General features: G+C 40.8%; 1 long non-coding RNA gene across 4 annotated transcripts in view; it reads right to left on the bottom strand.

The window, feature by feature from the left end:
- The window catches only part of LOC138850135 (uncharacterized), a 155009-nt gene that overhangs the window by 1224 nt on the left and 127429 nt on the right, over nt 1-26356 (bottom strand). For 3 of the 4 annotated variants that reach the window (XR_011389696.1, XR_011389695.1, XR_011389697.1), the window contains 2 exons: nt 4082-4120; nt 136-221 (listed from right to left, as the gene is read on the bottom strand). This is a non-coding gene — a long non-coding RNA (uncharacterized lncRNA). The remainder of the gene's footprint in view (nt 1-135; nt 222-4081; nt 4121-26356) is intronic. The other variant, XR_011389698.1, reaches the window with a different exon arrangement.

Genomic DNA, 26356 nt, shown 5'->3' with positions numbered 1-26356 from the left:
GTGAGAAAGATCAGGCTTGCTAGCTGGGTGGCCCTCTTATAAAGCCACTAATGCAATCCCGAGGGCTTGGTCCTCAGGATCGCCTCCAATCCTAATTACCTCCCAAAGGCTCCACCTGGCCCAACTGCTAAATACCTTCCAAAGAGAATTAAATTTCTTGAACTCAGGTGGAGGCATTCAGATACAGGGTAGATATTCATTCCTCCTCAGGAAACGCTTGGCTGTGAAAGGAATGTTACATCAGGTCACCAGGTGAAGCTAAAAACCTTTAAAAAACAACAATGGAACTGTAATTATATACATAAAATTATAATATGATTTGGGGAAAACTGCTTTCTCAAAAGCTAATTTATGGTGGAATTTTTGGACAATATTTCAGAATAATACCCAAGGAAATGCTTTTCTTCATGCAACAAAGTGCTTGGATCAGACCTGATTTCAGCCCACTGAGAGGACAGCTGTTGAGTTTCTTAGGGTCAGTGCCACAGCTGGAGCCAGGAGTCTGTCTTGCTCCCTCCCCAACCCAATATGCCCATGCCCTCTGGGAGGCAGGGCTGCTTTTTACCACCCTACACTTTTCCATCTAGCTCACTCTGCTCCCCTAAGACCAGTTGGCCCTGTTACAGTGCCTAAGTTGCTAATTTGTACAATGTTTGGAAGTGAGTCCAAGAGGTTGGGTACTGGTGAAATCGCCTACGTAGACAGTATTATCCACGGGCACTCAGTTTGCTCCTGCTGAGGAAATGGAAGAATGTTGCTGAAGTTTTCATCTTCCTAGAAGTGAGGCAGGGCAGTACCTCTTCTGCTTTCCATGCAGCAGAATTTTGATCTGATGAAGCCACAGAAGCCAATAACTTTCAGGAAGAATAATAGCACAATTCATGCGCCACTGACTTTAATGCCACAATTCTCTTGATTCTGTGTCTACCTCCGGAAACCCCTGCTGAAACTCCATGGCTCCCATTTATTGTACTGTTACTATTTGTAAGTGAGCCTACTTCATGGCTGTTCTACCATCTGTTAAGAGCCTTTTCCAAAAAAACTTTCAAAATGTCTCCATGCATGACTTAGTTCTTATACCCCAAAATATAGTAAATAAGGAGGTTTCCAAAATGAGAAAGGCCAATGACATTGGTTAAATACAAATAATTTGAAAGCCCCAGAGTGATAAAAGCCATAACAATGAGAAGCGTAGGATACAAACCCGGGACTGTGGTAAGGCTGTGTGAGAGGTGTATCTGTACTTTTGGAAGGGACAAAAAGAACGCCTTGCGGCCTGAATATTTTCTTGCTGGAGAACTCGGAGGAAACATAGACAAAGGTTTAGAAATTCTGGAATTCCAGAGGCATTCCCCAGCTGCACAGTTGAGAGACAGACTAGGTTGGGGGGAGGGGGAACAAGAGAACTAAGAAGTAAGAGCCCTCAGGGACTGGGGCTTTCCAGGCTCACTGTGTTTTCATCTGGAATCCATTACTCCAAGATCCTTCCTGACTAAATCCAGAATCTCCTTTCTAAGTTTTAAACCATATCTGTTTTACACTAAGTAAACTACTGTAAAGTTTTCAATTAATTTTAAAGAACTGTAGTTTTAGGTTACTTGGTGAAATCATCATTTTTTTTTTTTTTTATTGAAGACAGGCGAATAGAAAGTCTAGAAAATACCTGGGATATACACATGCAGAAATCATGTATGAACCATTGGGAAGAAAGTAAACCGATGGAGAAATGGAGTGGCAAGATCATCAAAGACATTTTCAGTTCTATTAATGTTATTCTATGGATTTCAGATAATAAGTCAGAATTTTTAAAATGAACTCTTTTTTTAAGATTTATTTTATTTATTTGAAAGGCAAAGTTATGGAAAGAGGTACAGACAGAGAGACAGAAGGGTCTTCTATCTGCTGGTTCACTCCCCAAATGGCTGCAAGGGCCGGAGCTGAGCTGATCTGAAGCAAGGAGCCAGAAGCTTCTTCAGGGTCTCTCATGGGGATGTAGGGGCCCAAGAACTTGGGTCATTTTCACCTGCTTTTCCAGGCCATTAGCACTTGAACCGGTGCCCATATGGGATGCCAGCACTGCAGGCTGGGGCTTTAACCTGCTGTGCCACAGCGCTGGCCCCTAAAATGAACTTTCTAAACTGTTATTTCCATGCAACCATGAGTTATTTTCTTAGTTCAGCCTTTTAAAAACCGCTTCTTAATCTATTTACTTGTCTCCATCTGCACTGCCTCTGTGAGCTGGATCACTATCATTTCTCTCCTGAAGGATTGTGCTGATTTATTCATGGGTTTCTCCATTATCCACTCTTATTCCTTCCAAATCCTGTCCGTACGTTAACCAAGATGAGCTTTTCAAAGCATTACCAACAATAGATGTAAGCCTGTGAGAACTCTGCTTGCACAATTCCATGGCACCTACTGATGTAAAGATGAAGAGCGGTATCATCCGAGAGCCGCACCTCCACCCACCGTGGCCTCACCTCCTGTGCGTGCCACGCAGTCCCTCTCCTCCACCGACTTCCTCTTCCTTCCTGCCTGTTCAGACCACATCGAGAGCCTGAGGAACACTTTCACCTCTGCCTCCTGTCATGACCTAACACTTGCTCACTTGTCAGATCTCAATTCAAATCATACTTTTCCTCTGGGAAACACGGCCTCACTGCCTCCCGGCCTAAATCAGAAAGCCTCATGGTACCTCATGCCTTCCTGCCTTTCCCTTCCTACTGATCTGTTTTTTCTTATATTTCCATTGTGTCATTATTTGTGTAATCTCTTTTTTAGAGAAAGTGTTTCCATAAAGGCAGAGGCTCTATCTTATTCACAATTATATTCCCAAGGTGAACTACAGCACCTGATATTTAATAGAAAATCTTGTTGGCTTTTTCTTTAAAACTTTAAGCCACGGTGATGTCAATGCAAATACAGTGTGAGTTAAATTTGAAACTGGTGCAGTAGGAGTTAAATTTGAAAGGTTCCAGCAAATCCACACCAAGATCTCATCAAATGGTCACTGCAATATCTACATCCCTGGCCAAGGTGTAGTTGTTGTGTAGAGAAATTAGAATTAAGAATCTCATCCCTGGGACCAGTGCTGTGATGCAGTTGGTTAAGACTCCAACTGCATTGCTGGCATCCATTGGAATACCAGTTCAAGTCATCACTGGTCCCCTTGTAAGGCAGCTTCTTGATAATATTCCTGGGAAAGCACTAGAAGATGGCCCAATAACTTGAAGCCTTGCCACCCATGTGGGAGACCCAGATGGAGTTCCCGGCTCCTTGCTTCAGCCTGGCCCAGTCTCAGCAGTTGCGGCCATTAGGGAAGTGACCAGCAGATGGAAGATCTCTCCCTCTAAATCTTCCCCTCCCTCTGCAATAAACAGATCTCGGGGCCAGCACTGTGGCAGAGCTGGTAAAGTCACCGCCCAAGATGCCAGCATTCCATATGGGTGCCAGTTCGTATCCAGGCTGTTCCACTTCCCATCCAGCTCAATGCTAATGGTCTGGGAAAGCAGTAGAAGATGGCTCAAATTCATGGGCCTTTGCAGTCATGTGGGAGACTTAGAAGAAGCTCCTGGCTCCTGGCTTCAGCCTGGCCCAGCCCCTGGCTGTTGCAGCCATCTAGGGAGTGAACCAGTGGATAGAAGACCTCTCTCTCTGTCTCTCCTCTCTCTGCACCTCTGACTTCCAAATAAACAAATACATTTTAAGATAAATAAATAAATTTTTAAAAAATTCCTATCAGTGACTCTTACCCACCACTCTGCCACAACACCACCCCAAGCTGCTGACCAAAGAAAAGACCACTAACGGGCACAAGCAGCAGGGACGGAGGTAGGATTCCCAGCATTCAGAGGCTGCTAGGTGTAGGGTGAGAAGTGGACAAAATAGTCAGGGCCAGGAAAAGTGAACCAGGTTTGTCTTTGCATTGCTGTTTATGCCAGAGGGCAGAGGAGCCTATTTGAAAGCCTTCTCCACACTCTGTCTGTTGCAACTGCCTTCTCCTTACCTCGAAGCTTTTTTTTTTTAATTTTTATTTAATGAATATAAATTTCCAAAGTACAGAATATGGATTACAACTTACCTCGAATCTTGACATTCTTTACAGATTATTTTTATAGTCCTGTTAAAAAAATGTAAAACATAGTTATTGACCTATAAATGAAAAATATCCAATAAAAAGCACAACACTTGTAGGAGAATTATAAACATAAAATTTTAATTATGATTTTGCAAGCAAGCCAGCCTTTCCTCCATATGCATTTTGTCCTTTGTAGTCACAATATCTCACTAAACACTTCATCCCACATGTATCTAAGCAAGAAACAAAGAAGCGTCTTACCTCAAACACATCCAGTTCATCAACTTTCGATGTTTAGTTCATCCTCCACTTTTTTTTATTATCGTTTATTTTTTTGGGAGGCAGAGATACAGAAATGAGAGACCTCCCACCCACTGATCCACCCTGGGACCTCACTCCACTTCTCTCACCTGGGTGGCAGAAACCCAACTACTTGAGCCATCACTGCTGTCCCCTAGGGTCTGCATTGGCAGGAAGCTGGAATCTGGAGCTAAGGGGATTGCGGCTTCTCAACAAGAGCCTAAACTCTCACCTCTACGTTTTGTGACTGCCTCCTCCTTCCTGCACAGTCTAGTAGAGGCCCTGGGATTTCTCAGCAGAAACTGAGCAAGTTTTCCTACAAAACCTAATGTGATCACCACACACCATGTCTTCTCCGAGCACATTCTGTGCTCTCCTAAAAGCTTTGAACATATCCCCATGTTGTATTCGTCTTTCCCATTTCCTTCAGTGTCCTCGTCTGCTACGGTAGTTCCTCTGTCATTGTAATGTTCTAAACACTAAGCAAGAGTGCTTGAACTGTTCTCACTGCTTTGTTTTCTAATTATTTCCTACATGCCTGAGTCCCCTCGACACTCTGCCTTTTGGTTTGCCAATATGGGAATTAAATTACCTTCATCTCTTTGTCCCTGTTGCCAGCCTCACGGTTTGACCAAGAAGAGGCTGAATAATGGAGTTAATAGCAATGTGAAATTGGATCACACACATCCATATTGAAATGTCCATAATTCTTTTACACATAAGCATGATTAGATATGGGTCCGTTTTTACAATTCCTATGTTTTTCTTTCATTTAAGAAAATACCAAAAAGAGAACAACATTTTCCAAAACTGCATGGAATACCACAGAAGTCAGGAAATGGACAAGTTAGAATTGTTATACTAAACTCAAGTTCACCCACATTGTATATAACGTCTATTAAGGATCTTTTTTTTTTAATAGTGGAGCTAGTAATCACAAAAATTATATATGTGCAGTGTGGGTGAAGTACAGTTATTAAGAGACCTTTACCTCCTATATTGCTAAGCTTTCTTTTTTGGATGGCGCTCTTTCTGTACATTAGTATTTTATATATGTGCATGTGATTTCTTTAAGGAAATGTCATTTAAATTCAGGATGGGGGTTTTCCTAAAGAAACAAATAAGACAAACACACATATTTTTCCACTGATCTTCACAAGTCTGGGGTGCTCAGAAATATTCGGAACAGTTACTGAAGAGCTCAACGTCTGTTGAACATGCAAAACCTCAAGACTATTGTTAAAATTCCAGGCAAACTAGAAATTACTTGAGCCAGAAATTACACAATTGTATACAGACCTCCAAACCAGAGATTCTTCCCTGGAGCACTTTTAATCTTTTTAGGAGAAAATAGTTTTATTTTTAAAAGCACAAAACTTGGAATTGTATGGTGTTAGAGAAAAAAAAGGTGGACAAAATGACCTGCAAGTGACCACCTCAGGCAAAGCTTGCAGAGAGCCTTTAAGTCCACAAATTGAAAAGCCTGGAATCATAAGAACCAGAAATATACGGTGCCTTAGGTAAAAATCCGCTTTGTGTGATCATTATTTTTGGGTTTAAATCAGAAAAGCCTTTGTTTTTATGCAGTCACAAAGTGCAAGCACTGGGATGCGAATGCTCAGCCTGACCATCTAGTTCCAATGTAATTTCATAAGAAAGGCTCTCTCAGAAGCCCCGCGAAAACACCGAAAGAACTGTTTTTCTCAGACTCGAAAGTTTTATTCTGAAGCTTAGATGGAAAAACAAACCAAAACAGGGAAACTATGGAAAAGAACTATATGAGGAACTGGCCTAACGCAGCACTATGACATATTATACGAATCAATAATTAAAGCAGCATTGAACTGAATATGAATAACCAGGTGGAACAATGGGACCAGACAGAATTTCCAGAAACACCCTCAAACACATATGAGAGAGAAATATGATGAAGCAGGCTTTTCATATCAATGAGCTACAAACACACTTTTAAATAACACACTGGGACAACCAGATAGCCACCTGGAGAGTGACAAAAGTACACTATAACCTCACTAAATACTCTAGAAAAACTCCAAAAAATATGTTTTTAAAAGAAAACTATATGAAAACATGAGTGGGTGAATTTTTTTATTATTTCAACAAAGGAAGCCCTTGTAAACATAAGATAAAGTCCAGATGATAAAAGATTATAAATGAGAGTACACACACACCAAAAAACCAATGCATGTTGAGGGAAAGAAAAAACTGTAAGAAAACTGTGGTACAAATAACAAACTTGAGAATAATAACACCTATTAGAGATAAAATACATTTTCCTGATATGTATAGGGCTACTTAGAATAAATCCAAAAAGACCAAAAAATTGGATAGAACTATGAGGAAAAAATATGACCAGAGAGTTCACAGGAAAAGAAAAACCTTAAAAACATGAACGCATGCCCAATCTCATTCATATTAAGAGACTATAAAATTGAAGCTATACACCATTACCATGTTTTACTTATCTACTTGGCAAAAACCTGCACATCTACATTGCTTCTGAGAAACAAAATTCAGTACCCCAATGCAAGACAATTGAGCAACATGTAACCAAATTTCAGATATATTGTTGACATGGCAACCCATTTGCAAGAATCATTCCTACTGATACACGCACACCAGTATGAAATCATAGAGGTATAAGGGTCTTCATTGCAATATCCTTAGTAAGAACAAAAGATTGCAAACAACTAAGGTTTCAGCAATGAATAAGGAGTTGAAGACACTCTAACACAGCTAGTCACTGCAATAGTTGGCAGTTTTTCAAAAGGAAGATCTCCATACACTTCTATGGAGAGATTGCCTGCCTATATTCTTAGAAGAATATATTCAGGTACAAAGGAGTATACATTTTGTGAAAGAAACAGGGAGAGAATGTGTACATAGGTGTTTATGTCAAATCAAACAACAAGAGGATAAACAAGAAATTAATATAATGATTTCCCTATAAGGGTAAGGCTACAGAGTAGAGGAAAAGGGGATACTTACAGTATAAAAAACCAATCAAGGTGGTTTCCATAATTGCAACGGCCAACTGGTAGATGCAATGCAATGTCAGCCCAGTAGCAACACCTACCCTGAGCACCCAAACTTTGGGCTCTATCTTTATCTTGTAGATGGGCAGGCTCTTTAGAAAAAAAATAATTCCAGAATTGGGATCATGAAAGCACTGTGCAAGCCTGCAACTCATTGTTATGTCAGAAACAAACAAGCTTTCCAAAATCAATGAGGTCATATCAAGAGCACCTAAGAGCCAGTTTAAAGGTGTCGCAGTGGCCCAAACTGTGGAAAAAGGGGAGTAAGAAAAGAATGAGTGAATGGATAATGAAGAGAATAGCTATGGAACACTTCACCTCCCCCAAAGAAAAGTCAACTTTTGAGTAAAAACCTCCAAGAGAGACCTAGCATGTGAATACCTGGGGAGTGAGTATTCTAATCCCATAGGGAATAGGAAATACAAAGTCTTCCAAAATAGGAGTGTGCCTGGAATATGAAAAGTACCAACAACCTGTGTCAGTGAAGGATTATCCATCAGGGGAGAAGAGCAGCAGTAGGAACAAAGGCATCAACTTAGTGGTCCAGGGGCAAGATGTGATATCTGATACTGGACACTAGAAATAGGGAGGCCCTTGCTATTTTTAAGTTTGTAAAACACTGCTTGAAAAGCATCTGGGCCTCTGTCATCCATGTGGGAGACCAGGTTGATGTTCTAGGCTCCTGTTCTTAGCCTGGCCCAGTCCTGGCCGCTGTTGCCATTTGCGGAGTGAATCAGTAGATGGAAGATATCTTCCTGTCTTTCCTTATCTCTATCACACTGCCTTTCAATTAAGTTAATAAATCTTTTTTTAAAAAAAGATTCAACTCTGGCAATGATCGAATTAAGATCTTGGGATCTTCTCCCTATAGCTCATGACCTCATGGTGGGCACCATTCCATTGAGAGAGTGGCCTGGGAGCAAGGAAGCAGAGACAAGAGGGCAGAGTATCATGGCCAGGAAAGGATGAGGAAACATTCAGTGACACAGAAAACTACGGGAGGCAAATCAGTCCACTGCCTACTAAATTTTCAAGGGCATTATACTGCCAAAGAAATCACAGATCTCAACTTAAAAAGCCTTCAAATGTCTTGTCTGGCCTACAAAATAGTTACTGGTGCCTCAAATTTGTGCCAGAATGGAGTAAGCTACAAAAGCTTTACAATCCCAAAACTTACTGTCCCACAGGTTGACTTCATTCATGGCTACAGAAGAAAACAGAGGACAAACTTAACCGAAAACGGAACTGGAGGTCACCAAGACTATGAACCAAAGAATTCCTGCAGAGAGAAAAATCAGGTCTAAACCAGGAGCTCCAATTACCCAGTAGAGAAGGCTTTGATGATCATTATTCAAGGCAATTCATTGCAATCAATTTCCATTTTCAAAATGGAAATTTGAATTGTAAGCCTCTTGTCCCTGCCCCACCAGTGAAGTGGATGTGTGGAGGGATGCGGGGGGAGAAGTTGGTGGTTTGTATTTGGGTGTTAGGAAGCATACTATAAACTTGCCTCTACTGCTCAGGACTCAGGAATCCAGTTTTGGCCTGATGACGAGTACCCTGCAGTGTAGGACCCAGAAGTCAGGATCATTGAAATGGATGCAGTGAATGAATGGGATTTCAGATTACCACTTTCCAGGAGGGATGAGTGTGTGGGAAGAAGGACAAAGGAGACAGCTAAGGGCACAAAAGCATAGTTACTCAGTCGCGATTACTCAGGTATGCACACTACCTTTCCCAACCTCCTTTGCCTGCCTCAGAGGAACCTTTTCCATGCTCCTGTACTCTCTTTTCTCATCTTCCAGTAAAACATTCATCTCCAAGATAAACTGGCAAACCATGTGATAAAGATGGCACGGAATCCATCCCCCTGAATGACCACATGGAGCACAGCTTTCCCCCATCCCTCACTATTTGCAAATGAACTCTTAATAAACAATAAACATTGATTATATGAAGCTGCTGAGATTTAGGCTTGACAATTAGAGGAACCTGTGGACAGTGAGTCAGGAGCCAAACTCTTTAAGAAATGAGATTTGAATCTGGGCCAGAGACAACAGGCAACAATAGTGAATTCAGTGGTAGATGTTTTAGTCTGTCTAATGATGAGTTTCAAATACAAAGGAGACTAAAAAATAGAAATGGTTATCTAGGGAAACTGGTACCTGACTTCCAGGTTCAATGTTAGGAGGAGTGCTGAAAGAAAATAACCGCCCTAAAAGAGAGATGAAAGAGAAGCAAAGCCAACAAGAATAGACAGGTTTTATCAGAAGCAAGAACGTGCAAGGAATGTTCATAGAAGAGATGGAAATGTTCAAAATGGCAAGAGACCAGGAAAGTCAGTATACAAAGTCACGTGGGAACTGGAAGCTGGTGGATGAGGCACGACCTCTGAATTCTTAATTCTTGTGCTGACGCAAACAGAGATGAAAGGCTAGATGGTATTAGGTCCCAGGATCCCAAGGCAGGCAGGCTGTGATTGCTAGGAAACTCTGAGTGTCGAGTGTCAGTGTCCACAACTCCTGCTGCTGGGGCCCAGGATCCTACAAAATGTGGTCTCACTTGGAACTGCGGGCAATGTCCTGCCCCCAAGATGAAAGCCTGCAGAAGCGTGGGTTCACAGCAAGTCTTCCAGGGGGACGGTTTTACTCTAAGCAGTCGGGCGCTCTCTTGTGTCTTCCTATTTTACACTCTATTTCTAGTCTTCACATGTTGTCTCAGATCCCCTAGACATTTTATAAACATTTAGCATAATAACTTGTTTATCTAATGCATTTTAAAGTTTTGCCCTCCACCCAAAGAACAAAAGAATCTCAGAATATATTAATTTATATCATATCATTCCTAATCATATGAAACTGTTGTCAATATTTTATTCCAAGTTAATTATTTCTATACTTAGAACACTCAATTTGTCTAGTGATTCTACCCACTCGTGTTCCATTTTCTTTGTTTAGCATTTCCTTCTGTATTTCAGATACTTCTTCTGGGATCACTTTTATTCTTCCTGGAGCTCACACTTAGGACTTCGAGAGAGGGCCTATTGAACTGATGGGATTTGTTTATTTGCTCATTCTTTGTTTTGCTTAAAATATATTTATTCTTATTTCTGAAAATGTTTTTCTTGGTGCACAATTCTAGGTAGATGATTATTTTCATTTATAACTTGAATATATTATTCTGTTGTATTCCATTGCTATTCTTGAAAAGTCTTCCATCTGTTTGTATTTTCTTTTTGCCAGATGGCAGATTTTATGGTTTTATTTAAGTACAAATAAAATGTACTATGAGCTGCCTATTCATTTTTCTCACTGCACAGCCTGCCGTTGTGACTGGTGACTCTGCCGACCAGCTGGGCTACACTTTCTGGCTTTGCAGTTCTAGGAGGACAACTTGTGAGCAATGTCAGTACAGGGAGATTTGCTGCAAATACATAGCCTTTCTCACTTCTTGACTTTGAGGGCTACAAACTCCCAGAAGCCACTTGGCAACATGTGCTTTGTTTTCTTGTTTCTCCCATAATCAATGCTGGGCATCAAGATCTTGCCCTTCAACCTTCTCTGTACCCTGCAGTCAGTACCTCAGGGTTTCCACTTTCTATGATCAATCTTTCATCAACATACTGGTTTGCTGGTGATGCATGGAGCGCTTGGTCCTCTTTCTGAAACTCTTAAGACTCCCAAGGAGTTTGAGTGCGGCCATGATACCAAATAGGAGATGGCAACAGCATCATTGTGCTCTGCTAAGAAAGAGAGTCTACTGTTTTACCTAACACTTTGCTACCATTTGTCATGTGCTAGAATCTGTTTTAAGCATTTAATGAATATTGTCTTATTTGATTCTCGTAACAACCCCTCTGTATATAACTGTGGTTTGGATATAGTTTGAGTATTTCCCCAAATGGGAATGTTCTGGAAGCTGTCAATCTAGAATCACTTTAAATAATGCTTTCAACTTCTCATTTTTTTTGGTGTTTTTCCCCCCATTTCTTCCTTTATTCATCTCCAGTGTGGTGACATTTAGAGGATGTGCAGCCATTAGGGGTGGGGCTTAATTGAGAGGTTATCGAGGATGCTGTTCTTGGAGGGCAGTAAAGCAGTTCTCATGGGATCCTAGTGAGTTTCTGTGAGACACTTGCTGTACAGAAGCAAGGAGGGCCCTGCACTGGCCCCCAGTTCCCCACCCTGCCATATGCTGTCCCCCTCTCGCACAGCGTGTGCTCATGATGCCAAATGACATCAGTGTGACCCTTGCCAAAGCCAGACCCATGCTGTTCAGACTTTGAGACCCCAAAACTATGAGCTAAATAAACCTTGTTTCTTTACAACTCACCCAGTCTCTGGCATTTTGTTCTGGCAACGAGACATGGACTAATATAAACCCTATGAGTACAAGGTAGGTACTGCTTTTCTCATTCCTACTTTACAGTTCTGTGCTGGAGGCACAGAGTTCAGCCTTCCACCTAATGTCACTTGGAGAAAGAGGGTCCGGGCAGCGCAGGATGCCAGGCTGCCTGGCTCAGGGAACTCTGCTGTCAGGTGTTGCTCCATGAATCTGCTCCCTCTCCTCTGCTTCAAGACTGCCTTTATGACCTTGGTCATTCTGGGCTCTGATGAGACGAGGTATACATGTCTTTCTTCTTGATCATTTTTATGAGTTGGTTGACTTTCTGAATCTTTCAGCAATTATGGAAGTGCTTTTAACTATTTTTTTAAAAGAAATTGCCTTACTCTGATTCCTCACATTGTTCTCTCAAAAACATTGATTGAGTCTGTCCTGAGGGGCTGGCATTGTGGCACACTGGGTAAAGCTGTGATCCCAGCACCCCCTGTTAGCGCCAGTTCAGGTCCCAGCTGCTCCATTTCCCATCCAGCTCCCTGCTAATATCCTGAGAAAAGCAGCAGAAGATGGCCCAAGTATTTGGGGCCCTGCCACCCATGTGGAAGACCCAAATGAAATTCCTGGCCTCAGCCTGGCCCAGCCCTGGCTGTAGCAGACATTTGGAGAGTGAACCAGCAGATGGAAGATCTCTACCTCTCTGTCTCTCCTCCTCTCACTGTAACTTTGCCTTTCAAATACATAAATGCATCTTAAAAAATGAAAGATTTTGTCTTGAACTTTCTTGCTTTGTCCTTCACATTTCTTTTCTATTTTTTCTTTCTGTGTACTTTCTTCTGACAGGTCTTCCAGGTGATGATTTAGCTTTATCTGTGTTAAATCCGCTCCTTGCTATTCCAGTTGAAATATTTAATGTTTTAGCTTTTAAAAAGGGACTCCATTTTAAAATATGATTGCATAAATTATACATTCTTTTGTTTCTTAATTATACTTTATATTTTCTCCTTTATTCATTTGGACATAAGAAGCATACTTTATATGCTGTAGTTTTTACCTCTAATATCTCAATCCTGGAAAATCTGAGTCTGTGTTTTATTAGTTCCCTCATTCTCACTCTTAATAATTTGTTTCCTTGTGACTTAGTGATTTTTTAATGGTGAGATCATGTCCTTTTGAACCATAATCTGAAAGAACTCTTTGAAACCTGGGTTTAGAATTTATTATCTCCCTAGAGGCTCAGCATTTGCTTCTGGCAGGAATCGGGGGCACTGTCAATCTAGGAGCACTTTAAATAATGCTTTCAACTTCTCATTTTTTGGTTTTTTTTTCCAAGTCACACAGGCAATATGAATTCCAATTCCCAATCCACTGAGGGCAGAGCTGGGTTACAAATTCTCACAGGGGGATGTTTTACTTACTCTGCTCTGTGCACAGCTAAATTATTTATCTTCACATTCCACCTCCAGAGCTTCAGTTATTTGTGACTTGTTATTTTATTTATTCGTTTGTTGTTGCTCTTTGTAGAATTTGGTTTTATGTGGAAACCTCTTATTTCATCTCTAATCATTGTCTTGTTCCAACTCTCATACGTAACTCAGGCTTTAGACTTTAAAAGATGGGCATATAATGTGAGGGGGGATCTCTTTATACATTCCTCCCCTTTTCTTTCAGTTCAGCTATGCTTTAACGATGTCCTTTAATAATCCACCAACACTCTTAGTTGCGTTCCACAAAGAAGTGACAGCAAGTGGTAGTCTTTGTTGTATGTCATTTGCATATCAGCATCACCTGCGCTGGGCACTTTGCCTGACATGGGTGTATGTGAAAGTAAACCAAACAATGTTTTAACTTCATTAGCTTACAGTATTGCTAGGAAACAGCCGTTAAAAAAAGTACTTAGGCCAGAGAATGATTGGGATAGTGAATTTTATAACAGTTTTATCCCTAATGTAAAGGCCTACATCTAAGAATTCAAGGAGCTATTTGGGACCATAAGCAGATGATGAATTCTGAAACTTGCAGAGAGACTAGTGTAAAACCAGATACCCTGTAAGAAATCCCGATATGTAACTAATAAAAAAAGAAAGAATAAAAAATGCTGAATTTGAGATGAAGTGAGAGTGTCAAAGGTAAGAGAATAGCAAAATATGATCTTTATTGGAGCTTTGTGAGATGGGTTGGTATGACAAACACTGAATGGAAGAGAAAGCAGGGCTGCAAAGGGCTTCAGAAACCAGGAAGAGAGGCCCTGGCCCCCGCCAGACAACCCTAATTATCAGTGGGGAGATATCAGTTGTCTGCACTGCACAGAGTGAGAAAGACCACACAGAGCCTGGTTGGAACCTGTTACGCTGCTCCTGGAATTAACCTGGCACCTGCTTCAAGCCAAATGCTGGAATCACCGTATGTCCATTTCCTAAAGAGAGATACTTCTGTGACCCAGGCCTCAGGGACTACCCACCACTGCCATTTGAACCTACTTGATAGAGAGCTAGCAAAGAACCCTCAAATATCCAAGGTCTTGCCTCTTCTGAAGTTTTTTCCCAAATTACCTTTAATAAATAATATCAGCATTTTTAATGAGCACTCAAAAATACGATGGGTTTTTTTGAAGAGCAGCTAGTTTATTGCAAAAAGAAATACTTAAAGGGCTTTAACCCCTGTAAAGGCCTTACTTTATGGTGACTCTTCTTTTTCTTGGATTAGTTTGAAGGCTTACAAATAGAAGAAAATGTGCATAATATGCAAGAAAATTAAAAATAGTTCTGACTATTCTACTATGTATCTGTATTCCATAGTTCTATATGAGTATAAACTAGAATAGAAGGCAGACATGTTATGACCCAATTGGGACTCATACTTTTAAAATCATTGCTAAGCAGTCCCTGAATTTCAAAAGTGCTCTAAGTATAATGATTACTTTATGATAACATGGTTTACAATAAGATTAAAAGAAAAACTACCAGCAAATCTGACAAAGGAAAATAAAACCTGAGTTGCTTAGGGCAAATTTAGGTAATCCTAGCTACAACAAGATCATTACTTTAAAAAGAAATAATTTACATTGAATATTTAACACTGAAAGTCATTGTAGGCTAGGAAAAAGATAATATAGTTAGGATAAATTTTTTCAATCATGCACTTTTTTTAAACTTTTATTTAATAAATATAAATTTGAGTACACTTTTGGATTACAGTGGTTTTCTCTCCATAACCACCTTCCCACCCGCAAACCATCCCATCTCCTACTCCCTTTCCCATCCCGTTCTTCATTAAGATTCTTTTTTTTTTTTTTTTTTTTTGACAGGCAGAGTGGACAGTGAGAGAGACAGAGAGAAAGGTCTTCCCTTGCCGTTGGTTCACCCTCCAATGGCCTCCGCGGCTAGTGCGCTGTGGCCGGCGCACCGTGCTGATCCGATAGCAGGAGCCAGGTACCTATCCTGGTCTCCCATGGGGTGCAGGGCCCAAGTACTTGGACCATCCAATTATCTTTATATACAGAAGATCAACTTAGTATATACTAAGTAAAGATTTCAACAGTTCGCACCCACACAGACACACAAAGTATAAAGTACTGTTTAAATATTGGTTTTACTGTTAATTTGCATAGTACAACACATTGAGGACAGAGATCCTACATGGGGAGTAAGTGTATAGAGACTCCTGTTTTTGATTTAACAATTGACACTCTTATTTATGACGTCAGTAATCATGCACTGCTTTTAAAAGCTCTCAATTTAAAAGGTTTCAAGACATTAAAGCATCTTAGAAATTAGTTGTACTCTATTTTCTCTAATTTACAAATAAAAATAAACTTATTAAGTGATATTCCAGAGGTTGCAGTTAAATTTTGTAGCAAAAAAAAACAAAACAAAACAAAAACAAAGACTACACATCCATGCCCACAACTCATTCAAACATGGAGTGACTAGAATTGGAGTAAAGGTTAGAAAGAGATATTTTATTTGGTCACTCTATAGAATATCAAGTTTTTTCTCTAGGTCAAGGATTTTTTTAACCAATATTGAAACATGAACAGGTACTAGATAAGGGATTCTAAAGAATGTGCCAAAAAGAAACTCCGACAAAGTCTCAAATACATATTCAATCATCCATCAATCCAAATGCAAGTATTTGAGGCCACAGGGATTGAATTCCAACTGGATATGCAGTTAGGTTGAATGAAATAGGAAAAAAAAAAAAAAAACACAAAAAAACAGAGAGAGAGAGAGAGAGAGAGGAAAAAAAAAAAAAAGAGGACATGCTCATAGACTTCACAGATGTGGACTTCTCTTCTTGCCAAGAACATGCCTTCCAGCAACAGGACAAGGCGAATGATGCTTGCCTGCATGGCAATCACTTGGAATTAACTTATCTGTTCAGCCAACTGGAGGAATTAGATCAAACAAATTGTGATTTAGCATTCATCGGATAGCTGAATTGCATCCAGAATGACACCATTACAGTTGTTTGCCAGGCTTTCACTCAAGAAATTAAAGCGAGATCAAGAACATACATTTTGTAATCATGCTCTTAATAAAGAAATAATCACAGCTATAAATGCCATATCTGTGATCCACAGTGTGAATTGAAGTTGTAGTTCCCATTGCAAACCAAGACAAAATCTTTCCAGTTTTTAATCACTGAGCCCCTTCTTTATGAGGCTATCTGGAAGGAAAACACAGGCAATATGTATTCTGATTCTCCTCCTTTTCCCTCTAGGTAGATTTCTTTGTTGGCAAAGCTGAAGTAGTTAAAAATCAGTAAGTTTTGAAAATCGTCATTCAAGCTTCAAAATAAAAAGGGAGAGCTTGATTTGTGACCATGATTACTGTATAAATTTCCCAAATTTAAAAGGATAATTACAAAGAAATAAATCTGGAATATTTATTGGGGAACCCATCATTTGATTCTTGAATGACTTATCAAAATGTACTCCTTCTTCAACAGCTAAAGTCACAAAATACCTGTTACATTATATTAACAGAAAAGGTATTTATTTGAGGATTATACATCATTATTCTTAATAACAGGGAAGAAACTCCATCACAAAGAAAAGAAACAGAAAATCAAAACCTTATGCTGGTCACACAGCTCTTCACTCTTCCTCTACAGTTTTGCTGAGGTCTGAAATTATTCTGTTCTTTTCCTTTTGCCCTCTCACTAGAGGTTCCTAGGAGCCATGATGTGCTAGGCCTGCTCCACTGCTGCAGAGAGCAGTTTGTTCTATGACTCATGGTGTCAAAGGCTCATGACACAGGGGAGGAATGACAGCCCAAAGGGTCATATGACGCTTAGGGAGTGCACAGCTGGCTTACAAGCTGAGCAGAGCCATGGACATGTCCCTGTGTCTCAGCTGCTCCCAGACCAAATCTTACCAATTCCATAAATAAACCCACACATCAGCTAGAGGAATTCCCATCTTTGCTCCCGGGAAAATCTGACAGATGGAGCCTCAGCCTCTCTCCTGAGTGGTGTCTGGGGGTCTCAGTGCCGACTGCTAAGCAGCAGTTTCCTCCATGAATCTCCTTTGCTACCAGCTCAAGCTTACTGGGAAATTCCACTGCCTTTTTCTGCCCATAGCCAAGCTTCCCTCTGTTCTTGGTTTTGTCCAAATCAGTGAGTCCGGAAACTCACATGGTGTTCCTCAAAAATGTAATATTTGAAGTCAGACGATTTTGTACCCTCTCAAAGGATCTCCACAATGCCATCTTTATTAATTACAAAAGAAAAAGTAATAAATTTGATTGCAGAAACCTAGTAAATGCCACCCTAACAAAGTAATTAGGGCTAAAAGTCATCAATAAAGAGACATAAATATCCCCTGATGTGATTCATCAAAAAGAGCTCACCATCTTTGTGGTAGTCTCTCCCCTAAACATGCAACATCAATCTAGTCACGGGAGCACAATAGAAAATCCAAATCACAGAACATTGTTCATAAGAAAGCCCTGGGCTCTTCAAAAACACAAAGAAACCATGAGAAAAGCCCATAGATTGGAAGACACTGAGACTTAACAACTAAAAGTCATGTGGGACATGGGAGTCTGGATGAGATCCCAGAGCAGGACAAAGGACCTGTGCAAAGGAGTCCGCCGGAGGTCCCTAAGACTACCAGCAGGTTCAATAATCCACAAGAACAACTCACAGGCCCCAGAAAAGCTGTCAGCATTGCATCACGGTTCTGAACAGCGAAAGGATACAGATGAAAATCAGCATCAGGAATAGGCCAATGAAGCAAAGCCCAGGAGGAAGCAAGCACACCCCTCTAGGTGTCCTCTCCCCTTAGGGTCACTGAGACACACTGCGGTCCACCAGCAACAATGTGTGCCACCGTATGCCAAGTGCGGTTGGCCAGGGAAGCTCACATAAGCCTTGCTGTCCAGGGTTCCTGCTGGAGACTGTCATTTCGGCATGCAGTGCCTTATGACTGACCAGCACTGTGAAGAAGTGACACTGGTTTACAATGACCCAAAGCCTCAGGAACACAGAAAGCATGCATCATATCGCACATGGTTAACATAAACTTCTGGCCAATCGGATACGGGGCAGCTCCATGCTTTACCACCTCCAGCAAACAAAATACTCACACCAGGGAGAACAGCCAAGGATTCAGAGGTTCTTTTCCAGGAGCGTGAGGGTCCAGTCCTGAAGACAGGTCTTTCTCTGAAATGTGCAGGATCTGACCAGCTCAAATCTACTTAGTCAACTCTCTCTAGCACCATGAAAGAAGGGGTTTTATCCAAACAAATCTGTTCTTTATAGTATAATACCAATGTTAACTTTTTAGTTGACAATCACATTATTAATGTGAAAATGCTAAATTAGAAGAATCTGAATAAACAGTGTCCCCCAAAAAGAGATATGCCGACATCCTAATTTTCAGTACCTGTATGAGTGAAGGTACTTAGAAATAAGGTCTTTGCAGATGTAATTAAGATAAAGATCTAATTCCTGAATTCCAAAACTGGTGTCCTTATAAGGAATAGGAGAAAGACATTTGGGACACTCATACAAAAGAGAATTCCCAGAGGAGATGACCGTGTGGCAGTGAAGCAGGGACTGGGAAGTGATGCCATCCACAAGGAAGCCGTCCTCAAGAATGCTGGCAGCCACCAGGAGCCAGCAGAGCGGCATGGCAGGGTCTCCCGCAGAGCTCCAAGAGGAACCCACCCACCCACGCCTTACTTTCGGGACTTTGGGTTTCAAAACTGCAAGTGAATAAATTTCTGTTGTCTTCAGCCACAAGGTTTATAACCATTCTTTACAGCAGCTATCGGAAAGGAACACCCTGGGTGAAGGGAAGAGAGAAGCACACTGGATCACATTCGCTCCCTCGTGAATCTAAAGTAATCTTGTGTTTTTAACAAAAATTTCTGCAACAGAACAGATGATTTCACATGAAATTTCTTCAACGTTTCAGGAAAAAAACCTAGAGGATCTGGCACCATGAGGTGCTTCCCCAAACACCAGTGGTGAACTGTAGCCGAACAGCAGTGGGACCCATGTGGTGTCTTCTGCAGACTTCACTGCCCCTATTGCACTGTTCCTGGCTTGCTTTCTTGCTTACCCAACTCCACGAGCTGGGCAGGCCTAAGAACAGCTTCTGCTGACCATCACTGAAGGACTGGAGCAAGGCCTATTATTCCATCCTGTGACCTGCGTCCCACCGCTCCAGAATCTAGACAGCTCTGCTCACTCACCGCTTGGCTCGTGTGATTGAGTTACCAGGGCCAACTGTGCAGAGTAAGTTCCAGAAAATGTTCCAGCAGCTGTCCTCCCTCACCACTACCCCCGCATCTCTCATTCTTCAGAGTCTCTTCCCGGGGGAAGTAGCTGTGTCTTCCTGCACGGCCTCAAGCTTCTTGGCACAAATGGATACACCTCCAGTGTGAGCATTCAAATATGCTAACTGCATGTGCCCACCTTACATGTGTGCTTTCTGCAGAAGACCAGAGGTTAGTGTCTACTAACAATCCACTGAACACACACAAGATTCCTCCATGTATTTCCTTAGAACACTATCCAATCTTCTGTTCTTCAGAAAAATGTAACCGTGGTGTACTCCATGTGCTAATCTCTGAAGAAATTAGCCATGTCGTTGTAGGTTAATCATGAGTGCATGATTTGTAAGTATTAATATACTGGTGGTCTGTGTTTATTAGAATGATATTTTGGAGTTTTCTAAGCAATGGAAATACAACAATAGAAGAAATAGTCTTAATGTATGCTTTTCGAAAAGGCCTTCCTAGGGATTAATAGATTCTGCACTTTTAGAAATTTCAGTAGGAATTAACAAATCTTAAAGCATCTCAGCTTGCTAAAAGAAAAGATCACCTTCCCATGGAAACTCATGAATAAATATTTCAGGAATTTGCCAAACAGGAAAGAAGAGGCAAAGAGATGTATAAGAAGTAAACACACAGGTTGTCATATTTAGTAAATATGTATCTGGATGATTCTGTTTGCTTTAGTCAGTATTCCCAAGTGATCACAAAGGAAAGAAAAGGGCATTTCTCTTCCTTCCAGATGGTCCCCTTCATCATCTGCCTTTGACTACAGATGTTGATTTTTTGGAGATCGGCTGTGGTTTGATTCTCAGAATACTTGCTTGACAGTCCCATTTGTATTTACAACTCCCTTGGTACTTGTATCAATAATTATTCCTTCCTTTATTAAACAAATATTTATCATTTTTTTACAAAATGACCCACAACTGTTCTGAGTGAATTCTACAATCAAAGGTCCTGGAGAGAGGCAGACAGACGGACAGACAGAGCCAGAGGTAGAGAGAGAGAGAAAAAGAGAGAGAGAGCAAGAAATCAAGAAAGGAAGCAAGATGAAAGTAAGGAAGAAAGAAAGGGAAAATTAGAGCCCCAAGATAAAGAATGTGGAGGGTAGTGTGGGCATTTGTCCTGGTGGTCAAATAAGATGGTTAATAAGATGTCCATGTTGTTAATCAGAATGACTAGCTTTGAGCCAATTCCAGCTTCTTGCCAAACAGACTGTGGGAGGCAGGAGGTAATTGTTCAAACAGTTGGTCCAGGCCACCATCGTGAAAGACCTGGCTAGCACTGTGGACATCTAGGGGGTAAACCAGCAGATGAGAGCTTGCTCTGTCTCTCACAAAGAAAAAAAAAAAAAGACAGGGGAGAAGGTACTATTTACTTTATCTAATCTTGGAAGTCTCATTGAGAAGAAGATATTTAAGAAATGATCTTAAGCATGAGGAGGATTTAACCACTCAAAAATAAACCAATCAACATAAAATAGAGAAATAATAATTAATTTGGCAATGAATAGATAAACCAAGACTGCTACTTCAAGGAAAATGGAATTAAGTGTCAAATTGATTCTGACTTAAAAATTTTTTGAAAAATTGCATAGGAGGTCTTCAAAAAGTTCATAAAATATGTATTTTGAAAAAGTGCATGGATTTCAAAATCTTTGCAACAAAATAAACAACTTAATTTAAATTTCCATGAACTTTCTTTACTTACCCTCACAATGATAATGAAAACAGTAGCTAATATTTAGCTAATACCATTCACACTGCTTATAAATATGACATATCCTATCACCTTTAATTCTCCTAGTAATTCTCTTAGCAGAATTATTACCCTAATTTCAAGCAAATTTATTCCAGTTAAGTAAATCATCAAAGATCACAAGTATTGAAGTTGGGATTTGAACCTACATCTTTCTACTTCCATTGTCCAGCACCTATGTGACTCCAATTTCTGATGAAACTCAAGTCACTGACCCTTGAAAATGTTGTACATGTTTCTACTTTCTAGAACAACCTCCTCTTTATTCACATGTTTTTTTTGTTTGTTTGTTTTGTTTTGGCTCACCATTTATTCATTCATTGTAGCAGAAAGCTCAGCGCAGACTGTAATGGGAAATAAAATCCTCTCTACTAAATGAATAAGTGGATGAATTGTTGAACTGATAGAAGAAATGAGTGAATGAATAAAGGATTTGACCTAGCAAATTATTCCTTAGTAATGTAAAGATCCAAGAAAAAGACTGGGGGAAAATAAGTCCAGTTTATATCTCTCATCATATTTCGTCTTACATTTTGTTTCTACCAACTCTTTATTTTTTTGACAGGCAGAGTTAGACAGTGAGAGAGAGGGAGACAGAGAGAAAGGTCTTCCTTCCATTGGTTCACACCCCAAATGGCCGCTACGGCCGGTGCACTGTGCCGATCCAAAGCCAGGAGCCAGGTGCTTCCTCCTGGTCTCCCATGTGGGTGCAGGGCCCAAGGACCTGTGCCATCCTCCACTGCCTTCCTGGGCCACAGCAGAGAGCTGGACTGGAAGAGGAGCAACCAGGACAGAATCTGGCGCCCCAACTGGGACTAGAACCCAGGGTGCCGGTGCCACAGGGGGAGGATTAGCCAAGTGAGCCGTGGCGCCGGCCTCTACCAACTCTTTTTAAAGAAACCTTTTATTTAATGAGTATAAATTTCATGAGTAAATTTTTAGGAATACAGTGATTCTACCCATACACCCACCCTCCCACTTCCATTCCCTTCCCACTTTTTCCTCCTTCTCCCATTCCCACTCCTATTCTCCATTAAGATTCATTTTCAATTAACTTTATACACAGAAGACTAATTATATATTAAGTAAAGATTTCAACTATTTACACACACACACACACACACACACTAAATATAAAAAACTGGGAACAAGTTTTACAGTTAAATCTCACAGTATGACTCATTTAGGATAGAGGTCCTGCATGGGGAGTAAGTGCACAGTGACTCCTGTTGTTGATTTAACAATTAACACTTTTATGTGTGACATCAGTGATCACCTTAGGTTCTTGCCATAAGTTGCCCGGGTTAGGGAAGCTTTTTGAGACCACAGTCTCCATCAGTATTTAGGCAAGGCCACAGGCAAAGTGGAAGGTCCCTCCTCCCTTCAGAGGAGGCCTTCTTTGATGGCCTCTTCTTTCCACTGCGATCTCATTTATGGAGATTCTTCATATAGGATTTTTTTTTTTTTTTTTTTTTTGCCATGGAGTCATGGCCTTCCATGCCTGAAATGCTCTCATAGGCTTTTCAGCCAGACCAGAATGCCTAAGGCCTGATTCTGTGGTCAGAGTGCTAATTAAAGCAATTGTCATTCTATGAATCTGCTGTCAATCCATGTGTTCTTAATTTCATCCCTCTAATCCCAGCTCAGGAGCAACCTTCTCCTTTTTCCAGCAATAATAATTAACTACCACCTCTGGGTCCCACTTATACATCGTGACCACAAGAGGCTTCCATACGGCATGCCACACGAATCCTGAGACTTAGACTAAGCATTGATTTTGAAGCTTCAGTGGCATCAGTATGTCCTGTGGGGTATACTAACGTGAAATGTATTGTCCCCACTTAAGGTTTAGGACTCATTAGGTACAGAGCAAAACAGGAGAATTTGCATTTCTAGTGAGTTCTAAATGAGACTGACACTGCTGGCCAGGGAACCACACGTTGGGAACCACTGGGTGAAGAATCTCTCCCAGGTTTACTTCTCCAACCGATGGTAGAGTAGCTGGCAATCATTCAGCTGCATGGAGATCTTAAACAGTACCCTACTAATATAATAATATATAACTAATACACTAATTAGCCCTACTACTATAGCTAATATATATAGCTAATATGCTCTTTCTCCATTGAGTGCTGTTTGTTGAGTTCCAAGCACATTTGACACTTAGTGCACTTTGTATTGTTTTCTGCCTTACTTCTCCATTTTCCAATCAGAGCTCACATATACTAAGCTCCTCATGGCATTTCCAGGGCAGAATGTGGTGCTCAACACAACCACGCTGCCTAGGAAGCCTGGTTTGTTGATGTCCGCACACCCTCTCCTTGATTTAGGGTATTTTGCAAGGATCCATGACTTTCCTAGGCTAACTCTTAGATTGAAGTTTATTGTATGACTACGTGGCAATAAGAGAGAGAATTTTGGGAGGAATCTCAGGCTGGTCTCATTGATAGCAGATCTGCCTCTGCAGCCCAGGCAGCTCTGGTTACCCCACCCGAGTTACCATTCAGCAGCTACTCGGTGTCTGCTGGCTTCCCTCCGTATCTACCTTACTTCCTCCTGCTAGCTGCTTCATTCTTGTCATGTTTCAGGTCACACCCCTGACAGAAAGAGCACCAGCTAGGTCCAGATAATCACTAGCATCACTGTGTAGACAGGGGTTTTCAAACTTGGCAAAGCAATTGGCTTCTGCCCCCACTGTGGATTGGCCCCTCTTGGGTCAGGTGCCCACCCTCATCCAATCAGTTGTGCGATCGCTGGGCAGAGTCTCCAAGACCAGGACATGGCTGGTTGTGGCTGTAGCTCAGAAAGGCTATGGGCAAGCAGTTCCCTGTGATTGACGCGTCTGGTACAAAAACCACTTTCTACTAAGTCTCCTTGTATTTTTTCTAGTCATATAAAGTATTTAAGTAAATGACATGAAGACTCTTTAAATATATTCTGTGGTTCACAGAGTTTTCTTTTCTTACATCTTTTTGTTCATTAATTCTTTGATGCGATTTCTTCTGTAGTTTTACATGTAATACTATATTCTCAGTGGAGCATTGTAATAGAGCTATAAAGAATGAGAAATAACAGTGGAGAACTATTAATCCCTTATCCCAGAATGTGAGAATAGTATCTTAATCCCTTATCTCAGAGGGTGAGAATAGATACGGGAGGAAAGTTGTGTTTTAGGTAAAACGACACTGACAGAACCATAAATTCAAATGTCTGCTGTGTTTGCACTCTTGGCAGAGCCAGAATGTCATAATTGAAACCTTTTATTCTTCAAACATAACCTATATTTTCCAAAAAACTTGGACAGAGATTGTGTTTTACCTCAGATAGTTTATACATTCCTTTAATTTTTGTCTTCTATTTTTCCAGCAAATAGAATAGTGTATATTAAGTTTCCCTAGTAAGTTAGGCAAACAGACATAATTTAAACCAATCTTCCATTTCTCAAAGATTTTCATCTGCAGAATCACTAGCACTATTAACCTACTAAAAAAGGCATTTTTTTTTTAAGCAAAGCTCCCAGCTGTGCTTTTATTTGCTAGTTACTGCCCTGAAATTCATGAAGACTGGTCTTGAATGTCAGAATTTCATTCATCCATAAAACAGGGGTTCAGTACGGCTTGTCTCCTGAAATCCATTACTAGACCAAAACGCTTTATGAACTTTCCTGTTCAAACTTCTTTCCTGTTCAAACTTTTTTCTAAAGTAGGAGGGTTCTGCCTTGGGGATTTCCTCTGCATCTCTTCTCTTTATTTTTTGGGACTCTTAGGGTTTCTTCTTCCTTTTTTTTTTTTTTTTTTGGTTCAACTTACTGGGCTTTTATTTCTACAAGTTAGAGTCCAAGTACTTTCTCTTGGAAGCTTGTGATGGTTTTGTTTTTTTTTTTTTTTCATTTTCCAGATATGGACAAGATCCACTCGCTCACTCAGTCATTTCTCAGTGGGTCCAGAGAAACTGTTGCTGGGGTTGAAGGATTGATTATTCAGTGTGCATGGGCTTTATGTTCACGAATATATTCATTGCCACAAACCCCCATTTCATCAATGAATTATAAAAGTACATTCCTTAAAGTTGAAAAATGCTATGAGGAAGTGGTGTATTTCAATTCTAAAATATAATTGTGTAAATGCAGCCAAGAGAGAAAATAATTTTCAGAGTGAAATGAAATTCTGTCAAGGGGTAACCTTATCTGCTACCTGTCTGCCTTCCTTAGATGACAGCGAAATCAAGCAGTGTGGCCACGTGATCAGCCAGGGGCACAGATGTGTAGACAGGAAAAGAAATGAATGGTCTAGAGGGGCTGGTACTGTGGCTTCGTGGGTAAAGCCGCCGCCTCTAGTGCCAGGATCCCATGTGGGTGCTAGTTCGAGTGCCAGGATCCCATGTGGGTGCTAGTTTGAGTCCAAGCTGCTCTACTTCTAATCCAGCTCCCTGCTATGGTCTAGGAAAGCAGTAGAAGATGGCTCAAGTCCTTGGGCCCCTGTACCCATGTGGGAGACCTGGAAGAAGCTCCTGGCTCCTGGCTCCTAGCTTCAGATCGGCACAGCTACAGTCATTGCGGCCATCTGGGGAGTGAAAGACCTCTCTCTCTCTGCCTCTCCTTCTCTCTCTGTGTTACTCTGAATTTCAAATAAATAGATAAATATTTTTTAAAAAAGAAAAGAATGGTCTTTGATAAGAGCCTTTCTTTTCTTAACAAACAACAATATTTATTTATTTATTTATTTATATGAAGGACAGAGTTACAGAGAGAGAGGAAGAGAGAGAAAAAGCAGGGGGAAAGGAGGAGATCTTACATCCACTCGTTCACTCCCCAAATGGTCACAACAGCCAGAGCTAGACCAGCCTGAAGCCAGGAGCCCAGAACTCCACCCAGGTCTTCAATGTCTGTTCGCAGGGGCCCAAACACTAGGACCTCTACTTTCCCAGGAGCATTAGCAGAGAGGTGGATCAGAAGTGGAGCAACTGGGATTTGAACGCGTACTCCTATGGGATGTTGGTGTGGCAGCTGGCAATTTAACCTACTACACCACAACTCC

The sequence above is a fragment of the Oryctolagus cuniculus genome, chromosome 6 (genome assembly GCF_964237555.1).
Source record: "Oryctolagus cuniculus chromosome 6, mOryCun1.1, whole genome shotgun sequence".
NCBI classification, from domain to species: Eukaryota; Metazoa; Chordata; class Mammalia; order Lagomorpha; family Leporidae; genus Oryctolagus; species Oryctolagus cuniculus.
The sequence above is the reverse complement of the archived record's forward strand: the minus strand, read 5'-3'. Positions and strand labels throughout refer to the sequence as shown.